The sequence below is a fragment of the Ochlerotatus camptorhynchus genome, unplaced genomic scaffold, assembly GCF_037179485.1.
Source record: "Ochlerotatus camptorhynchus isolate MF236.1 unplaced genomic scaffold, CSIRO-AGI_Acam_v1.1 ptg000087l, whole genome shotgun sequence".
In the NCBI taxonomy this organism is placed as follows: domain Eukaryota; kingdom Metazoa; phylum Arthropoda; class Insecta; order Diptera; family Culicidae; genus Ochlerotatus; species Ochlerotatus camptorhynchus.
Genome location: NW_027040577.1, coordinates 643,158 through 662,317, shown reverse-complemented (window position 1 = coordinate 662,317; position 19,160 = coordinate 643,158). Strand labels below are relative to the sequence as shown.

The window sequence follows — 19,160 nt, the reverse complement described above, 5'->3', positions numbered from 1 at the left end:
TATGGCTTGCAAGACAAGTGTATAACAGTTTACTTGAGAAGTGCGACCAAAATCCTAATCCTCTGCAACTGCTCACTTTCCCGTACCTTTCCAGTCTCCCACGGCACCACTCACTCTTATCGAATTTGCTGTCATAGACTCTCAGCCGAATAGGTTGTCTGTGGACGGGGTGAGGGGAGAGGCAATGCAGATAAATTAAAAAAAGTAAATACGGCGAAATTTGGGTTTGTTCGTAGGACATGGTTTTGTCGATCTTTATTGGCTTGTTATACATTGTACAGACATACATAGTTCACTGTTGTACTACTTTAAGCTAGTACCACAAATTGTACGTTTTGAGGTACTAGATTAAAGAAGTACAACGGTACTAAGGGCCTGTTCATAAACTACGTAGACAGTATTTTGGGATTATTGACCTCCCCCCCCCCCCTACGTAGACAATTGTACATACAAAAAAATTAAAATTTGTATGGGCCGTGAATAATTGTCAACCCCCCCCCCCAACCTGTCTACGTAGTTTATGGACAGCCCCTAATTTGTATGTCTGTCTGTGGTATTAGCAGGTGTAAAATTCATTGCAGTCTTGACCGCACTCGGGAATAGTCTCAGTGCGCACCGTGCTAGATTTTCTCGTAGGTTCGCCGAAAGGGCGAAACGGTAGTGAAATTATTAATCATTGTGTTTGGTTTTCCAATTATAGGATCGAGTGCGTGTAAAGCGTGTTAGTAAAGATAGTACTGACAACACTAAAGTTAAAACTAGTACGCTAAAGCTAAAAGTGGTTAGTATTGTTAGTCAGGGAAATGCGGTGAAATTAATGGTGCTCCCTTTGTTCTCCAACTAGGGTAGTGTGAACTATTGTCACCTACTTTGAATGTTCATTGGCACGGAACATTGTTGTCTGTAAGAAAAGGTAATTTATTGTAAATTGTATTATTACATTGTGAAAAATCTTTATGTATATACGATGCTTGTAAACTTGCGGTTTATTGGGTGATTCTGGGCAGGGCAAAATTGACATGTGTAGTGCGCAACTAATTAGCGGCGATTAGGTCCACAAAAGGGCCTTTTTCTTTTGTTTCGACAGCTTTATTCGGATACAACGGCCATCGTTTCCCCTGACGGTCGAAGGACGGACCGTAGGCGCGGCCATTTTGAGGAAGAACCACGTTGGATCTGGCATACTTTCATCCCCTTCAGGCTGTATAGAAGTTAAACCCGTTTGGAGGATATCAGCAGAGGCATTGATTGCTTGAGTTGACGGGAAACCATCGCCGTTCGGTCCCAACCGCTCAGTCGACCTCACCATCACCTACTGTCGAACGAAATCCACCCCCATCGGCCATATACACATCGATCACTGCACGTTCGGATTGATCACCTGCATGACCCGGTGGAAATTGCATGTCCTGTGAGTGAATCCGCTGAAACAGGTACGTGGTTCTCACGTACTCCCGGTGTGCGGTGCCGATACACCCGAATCACCATCGCACCGGTCGCACTACCGCTGCCTCGCACCAGCATCACCATCGCTGACCCCTCACCGGTTACACCACCGCTACCAAGCACCACCCTAGTAGCACGCTTGTCATAAATCAATCGTAGAAACTTATATACGACTTATTTCAGTCATAAACAAGTTGCTGTAACTTATTTTGATGAAAGTGTGCTACTCGGGCAGCACCACCATCGGTGCTCCCCCGCACCGGTCGCATCACAGCTGCCCCGCACCGGTCGCCCTACCGTTGCCCGATCGCCACGCATTAGCCATAATCGCCCCCACCACCAAAACAAACCGCAAGTAGCAGTATGTGACGTCAAAAATCTAGAATTAAGCTATACAATCTATCAATTTTTCTGTATACACCAAAACCTTTGAATATAGCATAATGTAAGCGTATTTCTTGGTGACTTTTCATACTGTTTGATGATTTCACTACCTTTTGTGTTTGCTTCGTTCTTCCGGACTCGAAAGAAGTCTCCATGCCTCCCTCCCTTTGCGGTTATTTCATGAATGTTTTTACACTGCGGCTTTTGAGCATAAAAATCATGATACAGTTATATGCCATAGCTAATCCCGCTGCCCTATTTATGGATACTTCCTTAACGTTGTGAGTTCTTCATGATAGCCGTTTGATGAGCGAGAGTGGTGTATCGTTGTTCCTCTTCCGACCCTTTTGATCCCTTTTCCCACTGAGCAGCAATGGGTTTACAGCTTCCATTTCAGAAATGGACGCAAAACGTGGTCAGCACACACACACTCATCACGAAACGGTTGCTTTCCAAAGTCGACGACGCATCGACCGAACGAACTGCTCATGAAGAACAATGAGGAGGACCACACAATGGTTGCTGTCGAGTAAACAGATGATCGTGTGACACACATCAAAAGTGGCCTGCTTCTGTCGAGAGCCGAGGGAACACTGAAGAATCGACCTTCTCAGACTTTTTTTCAACTATCTCCAATCTATTTGTACCTCATTTCGAACCATTAATACCACCTAATACGTGGTGCTTTTCTACACAGTTAAAAAAAAGTAGTGTAAATTTCTGTTACTATGATGTACATTAAAGGAGCATCATATATTATACAAGTTTACATTATAGATCGGGTAAATTTATGAGACATTTCATGAAATATTTCAAATATTGTATGCAATCCATATTTGTAAGCAACATTTCCTGCAAGTTGCTAGTTTACGTGAAAAGGAAGTTTACCTGCATGAATGTTTGCCATCACCAGTAAAATTCAAACATTTGTCTGTGTATGGTGGATCACTAATACTCCAAAAGCATAGCATACCCGATCAGGAGAAAATAACTTCAGCACACCAGATTCAGGTATGATAACAGCACAACTGACAACCTCCCTGGGCATTGGCATAACCTTGAGGATTCTTCAACTGCCACCAGGTACCAGGCTTGTCTGTATCTTTATATTTTGAAAGATGCACACTAGTGATGCCAGTTGTGATGTAGCGGACCAAAAATTTGTTGGAATTCAACTACAAACCAAAATTAAATAATTATGTGTAATTGTGTAAATTTTTTTTTCTAAATAATTCAGTCTAATGGCTGCAAGAATGAAAAGGTTTTTTTTTATTATTCATTTGGTTCAACACTATTGGAATGCGACATCATACACCACTACCATTGAATTTGGCTTGATCGAGTGGCGATTTTCTTTTTTTTTTTAGATCAAGACGATAAAGTTTTGAAGAAGACAACGATCATAAATCACAGGGAAGAAAAGAGTTGATCGCCGTATTACACCTGGAAAACAGGAACAGGATATCAAGAGATCGAGCCATTACCTGAATTTCTGGAAAGAGCTGGCAAATAACAGAAAACAATTTCAAAACGCCACCTACAACGCCACTACAATGGTTGAATCTGTGTACGAAGCGAGCGATGTAACAACATCAGACGATAGCAGCAGCGATGACCTTTACCCAACGAAATTCGAGGGATTCCCTGATGAGGAAATAAACGCCATTCTGGGATTTTCCTCGGACTCATCGCCAGACCTATAGAGGGCGGCGTCATCAAGAACGCTAACAACAACATCACGGTGAAGTCAGGCATAATAAGTAATTAGGTAATTTCTTACTAATTTTACCTATATTTTGCTTATACTCGAAATAACCACCTAATGAAGTTACAGCTATCCATGAATCGACACAAACCCCCCCTCTCTTGTATCTTCCCTTATGCCAGCTAATACATTAATGTTGCGATGGGGACTTGCCGATGCGGTACCCTACCGGTGATGTTACTATGGCTCGCCCTGTTTCACATTCGTGGATTACACAGAACTTATTTAACCTGCTGATAACGATGGCAATGTACAGACCGGCAATCGGGCCAAACAGCCTGCATGCCGTATCGAACGACAACGGCCACCGATGCCTGAACTTTGCAGCCTCTCGGGGTAAGGTAGTTCGAAGTACCTTATTCCCCCGCAAGGATATCCACAAGTCCACCTGGAGATCACCCGACCAACACAAAGAAAACCAAATCGATCACGTTCCAATCGACTGGAAATTCTTCTCCGATATTATGAACGTCCGCACGTACCGCAGTACGAACATAGATTCGGACCACTACCAAGTTGCAGTATGCATGCGATCAAAACTCTCCACGGTGCATAACACCCGTCGAAGTCGAACGCCGCGACCCAACATTGAGCAACTACGGGACACCGGAGTTGCCAGGACTACGCGCAACAGGCAGCGTCTCTTGAAGATGGCTGGAGGGACATCCGTTCGGCATAGGTAGTACTGCTGCAGCAGCACTAGGAACTGCGATCCCGGACCAAATAAATATAGAGGAGAAGAATGCAGCACGGGCGAAAATGCTGCAACACCGCACGAGATTGAATGTGGAGCGATACAGACAAGCGCGGAACAGACAAAACTCGGTTTTCCGAAGGAATAAGTGTCAGGAGGAAGACCGAGATCGCGAGGCGATGGAAAATCTGTACCGCGCAAATGACACATGGAAGTTCTACGAGAAACTAAATAGTTCGTGCAAAGGCTACGTGCCTCAAGCCGATATGTGCAAGGACTTGGACGGTAACCTTCTCACGAACGAGTGTGAGGTGATTGAGAGGTGGAAGCAGTACTATGCCGAGCACCTCAACGTCGATGCAGCAGAAAACGAAGGTGGCACGACAACAGACCTTGGAGCACGCGCAGAAGACGACAGGCTACCGGCCCCTGATCTTAAAGAAGTTGAGGAGGAGATCGGTCGGCTGAAGAACAACTAAGCAACTGGTGTAGATCAGCTACCAAGTGAGCTATTAAATTACGGTGGTGAAGCATTGGCTAGAGCGCTGCACTGGGTAATTTCCAAGATTTGGGAGGAGGATATATTACCGGAGGAGTGGATGGAAGGTATCGTATGCCCAATCTACAAAAAGGGCGACAAGTTGGATTGCTGCAACTACCACGCGATCACACTGCTGAGTGCCGCCTACAAGGTACTCTCTCAAATTCTATGCCGCCGTCTATCACCATTTGCAAGAGAGTTCGTGGGGCAATAGCAGACTGGATTCATGGCTGCCCGCGCTACCACGGACCAAATTTTCGCGATTCGGCAGGTTCTGCAGAAATGCCGCGAATACAACGTGCCCACACATCATTTGTTCATCGATTTCAAATCTGCATACGACACAATGGATCGAGATCAGCTATGGTAGATTATGCACGAGTACGGATTTCCGGATAAACTGACGCGATTGGTCAAGGCGACGATGGATCGAGTGATGTGCGTTGTTGGAGTATCGGGTACACTTTCAAATCCCTTTGAATCTCGAAGGGGGTTAAGACAAGGTGATGGACTTCCGTGTCTGCTATTCAACATCGCGTTAGAAGGTGTGGTCAAAAGAGTAGGGATAGACACGAGTGGCACGATCTTCAGGAAGTCCATCCAGCTTCTTGGCTTCGCCGATGACATCGACATCATGGCACGGAACTTTGAGACGATGGCGGAAACGTACATCAGACTGAAGGCTGGCATCAAAGACAAAATACATGAAAGGAAGAGGTTCTAGGGAAGACAATGTTAGCCTCCCACTCCGAGTTCAGATTGACGGTGACGAAATCGAGGTGGTCGATGAGTTCGTGTATTTGGGCTCACTGGTGACCGCCGAAAATGATACCAGCAGAGAAATACAAAGACGCATTATGGCTGGGAATCGTGCCTACTTTGGACTCCGGAGGACGCTCCGGTCGAATAAAATTCGCCACCGCACGAAGTTGACTGTCTACAAGACGCTGATTAGATCGGTGGTCCTCTACGGCCACGAGACTTGGACTATTCTCGTGAAGAACCAACGCGCTCTTGGTGTTTTCGAACGGAAGGTGTTGCGTACCATCTACCGTGGAGCGCAGATGGATGACGGAACGTGGAGGAGGCGAATGAACCACGAATTGCGCCAGCTGCTGGGAGAACCATCCATCGTCCGTATTGCAAAAATTGGGTGACTACGGTGGGCTGGGCACGATGACCCAGTGAAAATGGTTCTAGAAAGTGACCCAACAGGAACAAGAAGAAGAGGCGCGCAGCGGGCAAGGTGGATCGACCAAGTAGAAGGCAACCTGCGGACCCTTCGCAGACTACAAGGCTGGTGAAGTGTGGCCATGTATCGAGTAGAGTGGAGACGACAAGGCCTTAGCCTGATTGGTAAGGTAAGTATGGTAAACATGCTGTGATGCCACCCCCTGTCTACTGGTATAGCATGTACGGTGCATAAAAGTATCGGAGACCAGGCCCTTGACCCCCTTATATACTACACAATCAATAATAGCACAACTGACAACCTAAATGTGATATTGACGAGCTGACATATTTCAAGCTGAACATTGCATTTGTTCCTAAGTAACATCTCTTCGTCGACTTTCTCTTTTGTTAATAACATGAGCACATAGCCGTTTCTTGTTGTGTTCGTCGTATTAGATGCTAGATAAAAACTTGAAAATACCTGGGAATGTCTTAAGATGGCCGTGAGGATGCAAAGAGAAAGTCCAAGAAAATAATCTGTCAATGTTACTTACGACCTATTGCAATGTTCAGCTTTATTTATCGCACCTCCCTTTATCCACATTAGATCCGTTTGCGTTGCGTTGACGTAAATTTGAAAGTTAGACAATAGATTTAGCTATCACTTTGCCGCAACGCGTCCAATCCGGATCTAATGTGCGTGGGCCTTTAAGATGACGATGACAGGACCACATATAGTGGTAGAGGTATTGCGCATTTTGCACCTTCTTAGACAACTGTGCAGAAAATTTCTGCACAGTGAATATTTTCGCACACCCAGCGTACACCTATCTCTTACTCACACAAACATAGCCTAGCTATGTCAAAGAGAAAGATCGGGCAATGCTAATTTTATAGTCTCTTTCATTCCCCTACTGTTACCATTTAACAACAAGTGTGACGTCAAACTCACTGTTCCATTCGAATGCGAGCGAAGGAAAAAACAACAAGCTGCACATTGCCAGACCTCCTCTCCTTGTCTTGGATAGCCTAGTTGGCTTGTGATTTGACAGATCGTGAGAAATTTTATTTTGTTTTGTTTTGGTTTTGATGGTTTGCTGCTGCTGTTTTGAATTGTGAATTTTCGATCGAAGAAATTAATTAATGTGGAATCTACTCTGGTTGGTAAATGATCGCATTTGGTTTCCGTACTAGAATTAATTTTATTTGTGTTTTTTCAACAGAAATCGATTCTGAAATGGGATCCGAACCAGGAAATAATCACCACCGGGGAAGTGACGAAGCCGGTTGTTCGTACTTGAACGTAGAGTTTTTAAATTATCTGGATGGAAATATGGACTGCGATTTCAGTGATCAAACCGAAGATCCGATCGGAGGTGCTCAGCAAGTGGACTACGAGCTGGATCTGGAGAAATCGGGTGATTCATCGTTCGTCGGTGAAGAAGTTGCTGGTGGTACGTTTTCACAAGAGAAACTTCCAGAAGGGCTGTACGGTTGCTGGCTGCTTGTTGCTGTTCGGGATTTTAAGGGACATTCATCTGGACGGGAAATTGGCAAATGGGGCGTTGCAGGAAACACGCCTAGTGAATTTCTTCACCAGTGCTGGTTGATGTCCCAGCGATTTCTGAAGCGGGAAGTGATATTCAGGTGCAATGAAAGCGGCGAAGCTGTACCTGTGTGGGGTGAGGAAAACCCCCAGGAAATGGATTTCGCACGATTTGCTTTGTTCAACGATAAGGCTAACCACAGATACTATCCCGTTGACAAGGTAACAGCTAACATTTTGAATCACTGGAAGAAGAAGGACATTCACCTCCTTCTGCACGTTTATTCACTTTCCGTAAGCAACAGAGCTGTCTTCAAAACGGTTAAAGATTCACTACTGGAACTAGGGACAGGGCTGGTGCTGCATCGAACAGAATGGTTGATGATCTTGCAAAAAAACTGCGTGATAAGCATGGAAGCTGCTGGCAAGCTCAAGACATTGCTTGGATGATGTGGGCCAATTCGATTTTTGCTGCTGATCCTTGTCAACGAGATAGTTTGATCGACGAGGCACCTCCAGCACACTTAATTAAACTATTTTCTACCAGAGAACAACCCGCAATCCGATCGATAAAACGGAGTTTTGCCATGGCTCATAGCGTGAATGCAGGTTACCACGATGAAGTTGTCGTCATCCGCAAAACGTTCTGTGAATTGGAGGGAATCGTTCAAACTTTGACGACTAAAATGGAGCAACTAAATCGATCGATTGAAGCATTGGAGATACGTGATACTATGGGTGAATCATTTATTTCTGCAGCAGAGGAAACGGTTCGAACTGAGGAGACAAGCTTTTCTGATCAACTAGCAGCTCGAGTTCGTGAGCAAGAAGACGTGGATCATTATTAATTTCATTGATCGTTTTAACTTGTTGGTTGTGTTTTGCAATGCGATGGGATGGTATAATCGTTTTTTAATGAATAAAACAAAATTACAATAAGCTTCTATGCGTTTGTTTATTAGAATGCACTCAATTGAGATCTAACTGAATATTGTATCACGTCGCTTCTCTGAGTTTTCTTCAAACCCAAGCATGATTAAGTCATTTTCAAGCTCAATAGTAGGGTCGAATCGACCACCTCGGATATAGCCACATTTTCGGTACAAGTTTCCCAGTGGATATCTAGAGAACTCTTCCATGATTTCCGCTACAACCAAATTCATATCACGACGAGAACACTCTCCGTAGGTTCTTTTCAGGTGCTGTTTAACAAGTCCAAAAACAATCACTATAGGGTTATAGAACGGACAATAAGCCGGCAAGAAAATGGGGATTATACCCAAGGATCGCAGGTAGTAGATGATCATGGGGTCACAGTGAATACGCGCGCCGTCAAGAATCCAAACGGAAGAGTGTCCGGGATACATTTCTACATCCGTTGAATTCCTGATGAATTTTTGACAGCATTCAAAAAACATACTCCGGTTAAACGTTCCTTCCGTACTGAACACCTCTTTCATCCCATCCTGTCCAATGAAACACAAAAGAGACACTCTTGGTTTTCGGACAAATTCTCCTCGACAGATCAGCCGTTCCCCTCGTACTCCATAGCCTCGGGTCCTCAACATTCCTCGATTATCGAAACTAACCTCGTCAAGAAAAATCAAGTTGTGATAATCCCATTGAATGCTTTGCAGCTCCTCACAAAATCGCAAGATATCTTCTCTGCGGATCTGAACAGCTCTACGTTCAAGAGCTTTCCATGAGAGTCCTTCATTATGGAGAATGCGGCAGATAGAGGATGTCGATATAAGAATGGAGAAAGTTCTTTCAAATTCTTCTTTGGCTTCATCGAGGTACAGTGTTGGATCTCTTTTAAACAGCTGCACAAGCCATTGCCGTTTATCCGCTCCGAATTTTTTTGCATCTCTAGCGTACTCCTTTCTGGAAAAACATCCGTTTTGCTGGTAATTAGAAATCCAGTTAGCGATTGTTGATTCCGGTAAATTGACGCCAGTTTGGCTTTCGAAAGTCCCAGGAAGAAATAACCGTATAAAGCATAGTAAACGGTATTATCCGATGCACGGCGCTTGGTAATTTCCTGAAGGATATCTGCCATCCTGGTGATAAAAGGGAACAATTAATAAATAGTGTAAAATTCAATAAATAGTTGCAAGAAACATACATTTGCTTGTAACTGTCAGATAAATCTTTGAGAACGAGATAAATACAAATAAAATGTGTGCATAACACTGTCTGACATAAGGATTAAGTAGTATTAGTGAGTGCGCAAGCATAACTGTCACTGAAATCTTCTCGCAGAAGTCTAAAAATTCGTGCAATCAACAATAACAACAACTGCAATTTCCAAGCCTATCGACTAGATGCTAGACATATCGAAGGTATGTGAGCAAATCGGCGATCATCTATTTTTTTGAGATATAGCCATCACCATCCCTCACAACTGGGGAGTTTGGTAAAGATGATGATTTACCCGATTCGTGTCTTCCTCAAAATTGGCCTTTGCTCGCTTTCTACTCTTTGTATACAATTTTCACAGTAGTCTAACGGAACTAACGAATCTTTACTTTCATCTCCTCATCTATCGTATAATAAATGAGCACTTTAAGTCTGATATTTATCGTTAAGCTTCTCCAACCAAACCAAATAACGAGATTTTTTAAAGATTATACAAGAGTATCCCGCTTCCTTACGTAATTAGTGCATGGCCCCTTAATATACTGATAATTAAAAATGACCTGTAGATTTGAAGAAATACTTCAAGTCTCCTAATTCATTCATGTATGAGCTAGGTAAAGAAGTGTGCGTTTGACAAGTAGTGTCGCATTAATGGCCCTTAGCTCATTTTCAACTTCTATTCAACTTTCATACTGCCGTACTCTAGCGGAACTATCAACCTACCCTCTTCAGAACTTCCTGTAGCTGTAGCAAAAAAAATTATCACTCTAAAGCTTCTAATCGATAGCATTTCCAACCAACTCTGAAAATCGTAAACTTCACGTATGAACTAACATAAAACACTTTGAATATGTCAAGTAAACGGTCAATAATTGGTTTTAAAAAATTCTAGAATTTTTTTTTCTATATGATCAATGTCCGATATTTTTCCAATGAACCATATTACCAGTAAAATCGGTTGAACAACCCTAAATTTCCATCCCTTCTTTCGAACGTAAAATGGAGATCGAATCAAAACCATGTTTTGTGTTCCCAAGTATACATTTACAAAAAAGCTACACCATTGAAATGTATCTCCCAGCATCATATAAAGGCAGCACAATCGGGTAGGCAGCATCAGAATAAAAACACGGCACTTTATGACATGATAACAAGTTATTGTTATTGTCACCATTAATGGGAGGCGCGTATTTCAACTAGTAAACACGACATAACCAACAGCAAGACAAAAAACACGCAGCGAAAGGCGCACGCAACAGTTCCCGACTCGCGGCTTCATTGTATTGTCGCTTTTTGGACGGGGTCTTCGGCGCCGCCGTGATAAGAAAATTGTATAATTACTATCATGAAACGCGTTGAATGAAATTAACATAATTTCAATTTGTGCCAGAGTATGGGGGTACAACAATTACCTTTCCGTTCCTCATCACCATCCTCGGCCTCAATTTAGCATACAGGCCTCCAAACAGTTCAAATAATATAGCAACAACGTAGAGCAGGTCCCCTTTGGGGAAGAGACCTTTGACCCACCAGGAACGGACATATGCAGACGACGACGTCGACGACGATGACAATGGTTTCGACCATTAAAATCATTGGCACGGAAAACAATAGAACGTGCGACCAGAAGTTATAATAACAATACAACCAGGCGGAAACTTTGGGGACCAAACCTCAGTGAGACGTGCCAAAATCTTGAAGAACCTCTTAATTGGATCTCCGGAGATCGCCACTATGTATAAGCAGCACAGCTGCTTGGCACCGTACCAGCAGGCAAATTTTGTGTAACAATTCGTGCTGCGCGACTTTTTCCCGCTCTCTTTACTCGTGTTCCAACTCAAGTGGAAGAAGTTATAGCTTCCGATAACAGGACAGGACAAGACCAGCCGATGGAGGGAAAAAATCCCTATACAGAAAGTTTCCCAACACCGACCCTTCCCATTCCATGGTGGCATTTGTCGGAGCTTGCCGACAGGAAAGAGGAAAATTTATACAATCAAAATTCCTAGAAATTCTTCAACCATCGTCTAATGGTTTCAGGGGCCTCGGGGAGATGAATGTTGGACGGTGCCAGTAGGCGGGAGGGGACACCGCTTCACCGTTTCTGGTATGAGCACACGCCGGTGTACACGCTTGAAGTAGCATTTTAAAACAATTGCCGTTGCACCGTGTTATGGTATTTCACTATGGCCGTTTTTTTTTTCATCCAACATGGTTGGTTGTTCCTTAACCAGAGAACGACGATCATCAGACACAGTGCAGCCAGATGATGCGATAAACCACCATACCTTTATCGGGAGCCTCGGTCATGAAATCTGATACCCTCACGCTGCGCTTTCAATCTGCTTCGGTATCGTAGTTCGCGTATTTAAAAGCGAATCATTCTTTCATCCTTCCCCACCCTCCTATCTATCACATCACACCCTTATCGTCTTTGAACGTTATGTATAGCCTCGTGGGCTTGGGAGTCATGGCCGATGCAATGAATTTCATCCCTCTGATGGCTTCTGCTTGTCTCTAGAGGCGCTTCTATCTCATATCTGTGCTTTTTTTTTAGAGGGAGAGAAACGATAGAAACCCGGCAAAAGGGGGAGGTAAATATTTGCGCTAACTATAACTTCTGTGTAATTATTTAACGTCTGAGCTTGGATAACCCGGGGTCGCGCACACCACCATCCTATCGCAGCCCGGTTTGTCGCACTTCCGTTTTGAGAATACTTTCCTAGAGGAACATGTCTACATTTCGGTGTCGATTTTGCTTCGAGTTTGAGAGAATTTTCGTTTCGGTGCAATCACGGTGTGAAGAGGAGGTGGGGCAAGACGTTAGATCTAGATTCAAATTATGCTAGGAATTGCTTTCTCGCCAGAATGTTGGTAGAAGGTATTCCAATAGCTGGTCAAATTCATTATTTCGTAGAAAATGCTAGCAATTTATTGAAGAGATTTCACTTGGCTGCAAATCTAAGGATATGTGCTATTTTGATACGAGCGATACTAGGTGTTTTTATTCAAACCATTTGCTTTATTGTGCTGTGAATTCTTTTTTATAGCTTGCAAAATTTCAAAAACACTCGGTGAGATAAAATACTCAAAGTGGGTTCAAAGTTAGAGGATTTACATTTTTAATAGATTTTTAATTGGATCAGCGTATGAATGGGGTTTCTTGCACTCATCCAAATTAGATCACACAAATTAGATAGTATGTGTTTATTTAACGTGTTATCTTACTACATACATACAGTTATGAAATTGAAACTGGAGCGTTTCATTTTAAAGAATACCTGTCAAATTATTATGCGACCAATAAACTCTACAATTTTGTTTTACAAACAGGTTGAGCTGATGACGTAAGTGGAGGGCACCATTTGAAAAATTAATTTAAATTTCTGTGAGAAATAGCGCACACGTAGTTAAGGCTAGATTTGACGTAAATTTAAACAACGTTTAATGTTATTTTAAGCAAAATATTGCACTTAAATTTTGTATTAATTTATGATAACTATGTTACGATCCCGTCTGTTACGTTCAGTTGACGGCTTAAGCGCAAACCTTCTTTATGCTGAAGGTCCGTCAGCTGTGATTTAATCCCGGCACTAGATTATCTGCACTCAGGACAAGTTTGCTGTCTTTCCAGAACAAAAAAGCTAACAATCTGAATCGGCCAACAAGTGACTCTCAAAACTCACCAATCTCAAATAGTCATTAACAATGACTCAGAGAGTGAGTCACTTTTAGCCAGTTATGAGTCACTTTAACTTATTCGTTTGGAGAAATTTTCTCCATATGAATGAGTAAAAGTGACACACCTCTGAGTAAGGTTCGTTTTCAGTGCATCAATCACTGAAAACTTCAAACGCATTCATATAATTATCTTTACAAATATCCAGATATATCAGAATACCTTCATCAAAAAGGCTGACATTTTCTTGAGAAAATTGAAGAACCTTTTGATTATCAAAATATTTCATTAATTAAAAGCAAAGGTGGGTGATTTTAAAATAAAGACTGGAACGTGCAAAAATTGGTCGACAAAAAAATCGTTTCTTTCAGTCACAGTACTTACCTTACCAATCAGGCTAAGGCCTTGTTGTCCTCTGCTGTCCGAAGAAGTCGTCTCCACTCTACTCGATCCATGGCCACAGTTCGCCAGCCTCGTAGTCTGCGAAGGGTCCGCAGGTCACCTTCAACTTGGTCGATACACCTTGCCCGTTGCATGCCTCTTCTTCTTGTTCCTGTTGGGTCGCTTTCTAGAACCATTTTCACTGGGCCGTCGTGCGGCATTCTTACGACGTGCCCAGCCCACCTTAGTCACCCAATTTTCGCAATGTGGACGATTGATGGTTCTCCCAGCAGCTGGCGCAATTCGTGGTTCATTCGCCTCCTCCACGTTCCGTCATCCATCTGCACTCCACCGTAGATGGTACGCAACAGATTCCTTTCAAAAACACCAAAGGCGCATTGGTCCTCTACGAGCATAATCCAGTTCTCATGGCCGTAGAGGACCACCGATCTAATCAGCGTCTTGTAGACAGTCAACTTCGTGCGGCGGCGAATTTTATTCGAACGAAGCGTCCTCCGGAGTCCAAAGTATGCACAATTCCTTGCCATAATGCGTCTTTGTATTTCTCTGCTGGTATCATTTTCGGCCGTCACCAGTGAGCCCAAATACACGAACTCATCGACCACCTCGATTTCGTCGCCGTCAATCTGAACTCGGGGTGGGAGGCTAACATTGTCTTCCCTAGAACCTCTTCCTTTCATGTATTTTGTATTTGATGCGTTGATGGCAAGTCCAATCCGCCTAGCTTCAGCCTTCAGTCTGATGTACGTTTCCGCCATCATCTCTAAGTTCCGTGCCATAATGTCAATGTCATCGGCGAAGCCAAGGAGCTGGATGGACTTCCTGAATATAGTGCCACTCGTGTCTATCCCAGCTCTTCTGATCACACCTTCTAACGCGTTGTTGAATAGCAGATATGAAATTCCATCACCTTGTCTTAACCCCCTTCGAGATTCAAAGGGATTTGAGAGTGTACCCGATACTCGAACAACGCACATCACTCGATCCATTCGTGCCTTGACCAATCGCTTCAGTTTATCCGGAAATCCGTACTCGTGCATAATCTGCCATAGCTGATCTCGATCGATTGTGTCGTATGCGGTTTTGAAATCGATGAACAAATGATGTGTGGGCACGTTGTAATTGCGGCATTTCTGCAGAACCTGCCGAATCGCGAAAATTTGGTCCGTGGTAGCGCGGGCACCCATGAATTCCGCCTGGTATTGCCCCAAGAACTATCTTGCAAATGGTAACAGGCGGCGGCATAGAATTTGATAGAGTACCTTGTATGCGGCACTCAGCAGTGTGATCGCGTGGTAGTTGCAGCAATCCAACTTGTCGCCCTTTTTGTAGATTGAGCATACGACACCTTCAATCCACTCCTCCGGTAATATATCCTCCTCCAACATCTTGGAAATTACCCAGTGCAGCACTCTAGCCAGTGCTTCACCACCGTGATTTAATAGCTCACTTGGTAGTTGATCTACACCAGTTGATTTTTTGCTCTGTAGTCGACCGATCTCCTCCTCAACTTCTTGAAGATTAGGGGCCGGTAGCCTGCACAGCAAAAAAATAATTTTGATATCACATCAAAGTGGATGCACTACAATCATGTCGAAAATTTCATGTAATTTTTATGACCACATAAATAAACAAATGCAGAAAAAGCAGCGTAATGTCAGTTCATGCATTGTATTAATGATAATTTTGTCCTTTTTAGCAAGTAATATTACACCATATTTTCAACATGATTGTAGTGCATCCACTTTGACGTGATATCAAAATTATTTTTTTGCTGTGTGTCGTCTTCTGCGCGTGCTCCAAGGTCTGTTGCCGTGCCACCTTCGTTTTCTGCTGCAACGACGTTGAGGTGCTCGGCATAGTACTGCTTCCACCTCTCAATCACCTCACACTCGTTCGTGAGAAGGTTACCGTCCAAGTCCTTGCACATATCGGCTTGCGGCACGTAGCCTTTGCGTGAACTATTTAGCTTCTCGTTGAACTTCCGTGTGTCGTTTACGCGGTACAGATTTTCCATCGCCTCGCGATCTCGGTCTTCCTGCTGACGCTTCTTCCTTAGGAAAACCGAGTTTTGTCTGTTCCGCGCTTGTCTGTATCGCTCCACATTCAATCTCGTGCGGTGATGCAGCATTCTCGCCCGTGCTGCATTCTTCTCCTCTACTAACAGTTTGCATTCGCCTTCAAACTAGTAATTTCTTCGGTCCAGCATTGCAGTACCTAGTGCCGCTGCAGCAGTACTACCTATGGCTGAATGGATGTCCTTCCAGCCATCTTCAAGAGAAGCTACGCCAAGCTACTCTTCCGTGGGTAGTGCAACTTCCAGCTGCTGCGCGTAGTCCTGGGCAACTCAGGCACCCCATAGTCGCTCAATGTTGGGTCGCGGCGTCCGACTTCGACGGGTGTTATGCACCATCAAGAGTTTTGAGCGCATGCATAGTCCAACTAGGTAGTGGTCCGAATCTATGTTTGCACTGCGGTACGTGCGGACGTTGATAATGTCGGAGAAGAATTTCCCGTCGATTAGAACGTGATCGATTTGGTTTTCTGTGTGTTGGTCAGGTGATCTCCGGGTGGCTTTGTGGATATCCTTGCGGGGGAAAAAGGTACTTCGTACTACCATACCCCGAGAGGCTGCAAAGTTCACGCATCGTTGGCCGTTGTCGTTCGATACGGCATACAGGCTGTTTGGCCCGATTGCCTCCCTGAGCGTTCATGTCGCCGATGACGATTTTGACGTCCCGTTGCGAATAGCCGTCGTACACCTGCTCCAACTGCGCATATAACGCTTCTTTCTCGTCGTCGGGTCTCCGTTAATGTCTTACCCAGCATTACAAAGCCGGTTCCCAGCTCGTTGGTGGTGCCACAGCTCTGGTAGAAAGTAGCCGCTCAATGCCCGCTTTTCCATACCTTTTGTCCAGTCCAGCAAAGTTCTTGCAGTGCTACGACTTTGAAGTTGCGTGGTTGAAGTTCGTCATAGATTAACCTATCGCAGCCCGGGAAGCCAAGCGATTTGCAGTTCCATGTTCCGAGTTTCTGTGCCGATTGTTCCGATCCGTATTTCTTTCTTCAGTATTTGCAACTTTGTTTTTTTTTTCAGGGCAGCTGGTTGGGCCTGCCCCAACCCCCTGTCTCGCCGGGGGACCATCGTGCACAGCTCTGTTTAGAGTCCCACGCTGGAACTAGGACGGTGCTCAGCCATCCCAGGCTACGCCACCCAGCTGTGTCCATGTTTCAGCTGGTAGTCTTTTGTTATCATATGACTCGAGAAGGCGTGAAGTAGGAACTTGTTAGCACCAGGGCTAGGTATTCCGCTCCTTCCAGGTTGTCAACTCACCATTTTGTAGCCCTAGTCAGGTCAAATTTCATATCACAAAAATCTTCTTAGTTCAATTCATATATTTAAAGGAAAAAATGTTCCTTTATTATTTTGATTTGCCAAATCCGAACTGCCGTGCCTTCCGCTTAATCCCTTTCATTAAATTTTGCACAGTGGTCTCATCGACCTTATTCGCCGCCGAACGCCAGTTAGATTTAAACTGCTGCTCGTTTTCCATGGATTAAATATATAAAGGGTGTCCACGATGAAATTGCCACACACAAAATTGATTCGCAAAATTAGAGTTTTCATCCGATTGCCATCAAATTTTCAGGGATTGAGAAATAACTAGGGTATACGTCCCTAACCTCGGTCTAATATGCAGCCATAGATTACGTTTTTAATCATAACTCATCAATTAATTTACCTGCAAACGATATTCTACTGCTAAATGGTATGCTTAGATATGCTTATCATGTCGTTTGCTATCAGGAACCGCAAAAAGTTGAAAAACTTACTTTTTTTAAGACAAAAACTCACCAGGGAAATGTATGTAATATCGGTCTATTGTCCCCAAATTGGGTCTATTTATGGATGCAACTTCGTCCTATCCTGTTTGATTCTCAAAAAAAACGCTCTTGGTAACGTTTTCTTATGTATTTTTTTTTTATCACTATCACTGTTAACTTAATACTCTTCATTCCTCAAAACATTTCTTGGAGAAAATTTTACGAAAACTACATTAAATCACTCAAGTTAAAAATTAAAAATTAAAAATTTCGCTTATCGTCTTTCGACCGCAGAATATCTAAATCAAAACATTGTGATGTTCATTATACAGATTTGGCAGAAAAAATCTCCCTTCCTGTTCGTTCCTTATCATCCAAATGCAAACCACATTGTTGACGTTACTCTTATTGCTATATGCTGTCAAATGAATTTCATGGGCCAAAGTTAGGAACATAGAAAAGAAATGTGTCCCTAAAGTTGGGTCCATGATTTACTTGTGAAAACGTTGTTAAACAATTAAAATAAACATAAAATATTCAAACAGTAACTGTGAGTTTTACGTCTAGTGTGTATTATCAGGTAATTCTATTCAATAAATGCCATAATCAGGCCATTTGATGATCGTCAGTGCAACCTTCCCATCTTAACCTTAGAAGTCATGGCGGCTAAAAACTCCGAACAGAGTGATATTCTCAACCAGTTTTATTACTTACGAGAGCTGAAAATGTATTGAAATGTTGTGATATAAATTGATTTGTGTGTGGTACACATTTATCAATCATCAGTGATCAATATTTTCCTTATTTTTTGTGTAATATTCCTTAATTAATTATTTATTTGCGTGATAGGCCGAATGAAAGGACTAGACCCACATTACATACAGTAACAATATTAAACTTCATTTTACCATTTTACTCGTATTTTATTTACAGTCCATACGCAAATGCCCGCATCTTGGCCTTAACCCCGGCCATAAGATTCTGCACAACCTGTGAATCAACCGTTTTTTGCATGTAAACCCATACTTTCTTCAGTTCCTCGACTGTCTTCACTACCTTAGGTCGTTTAAGAAGGTGCTGCTTCATAATCGCCCAGTACTTCTCGATGGGGCGGAGCTCCGGAGTGTTAGGAGGGTTGAACATTTTCGGCACGAAATTGACCTTATTGTCCGCATACCACTTCAGCACGTCCTTGGAGTAGTGGCATGAGGCCAAATCCAGCCAGAAGATTGTTGGGACGTTGTGGGCCTTCAGGAGAGGAAGCAGCCGCTTCTGGAGGCACACCTGTCCGTTCATCGTGTCCTGGGTCACGAAAGGTGCACTCCGCTTCCCGCACGTGCAGATGGCTTGCCAAACCAGGAATTTCTTCGCAAATTTGGACATCTTCTGAGTGCGGACATGCTCCGGAACGCTGAACTTATCCTTGGCCGTGAAAAACAGGTTGCCGGGGATCTGTTTGAAGTCGGCCTTCACATATGTTTCGTCGTCCATGATGCAGCATTCAACTTTCGTCAGCATGTTGAGGTACAACTTCCTGGCACGGGTTTTGGCGGACTTGTTCTGCTT

The 19,160-nt window shown here is 43.5% G+C and overlaps 1 protein-coding gene and 1 pseudogene across 1 annotated transcript in view; both read left to right on the top strand.

Annotated features, from left to right (window-relative positions):
- Positions 1-19,160, top strand: part of Ptp99A (Protein tyrosine phosphatase 99A) — a 482,762-nt gene that overhangs the window by 297,038 nt on the left and 166,564 nt on the right. The gene's annotated exons all lie outside the window — the stretch shown is intronic.
- LOC135698479 (uncharacterized) lies at positions 4,355-9,255 on the top strand (annotated as a pseudogene).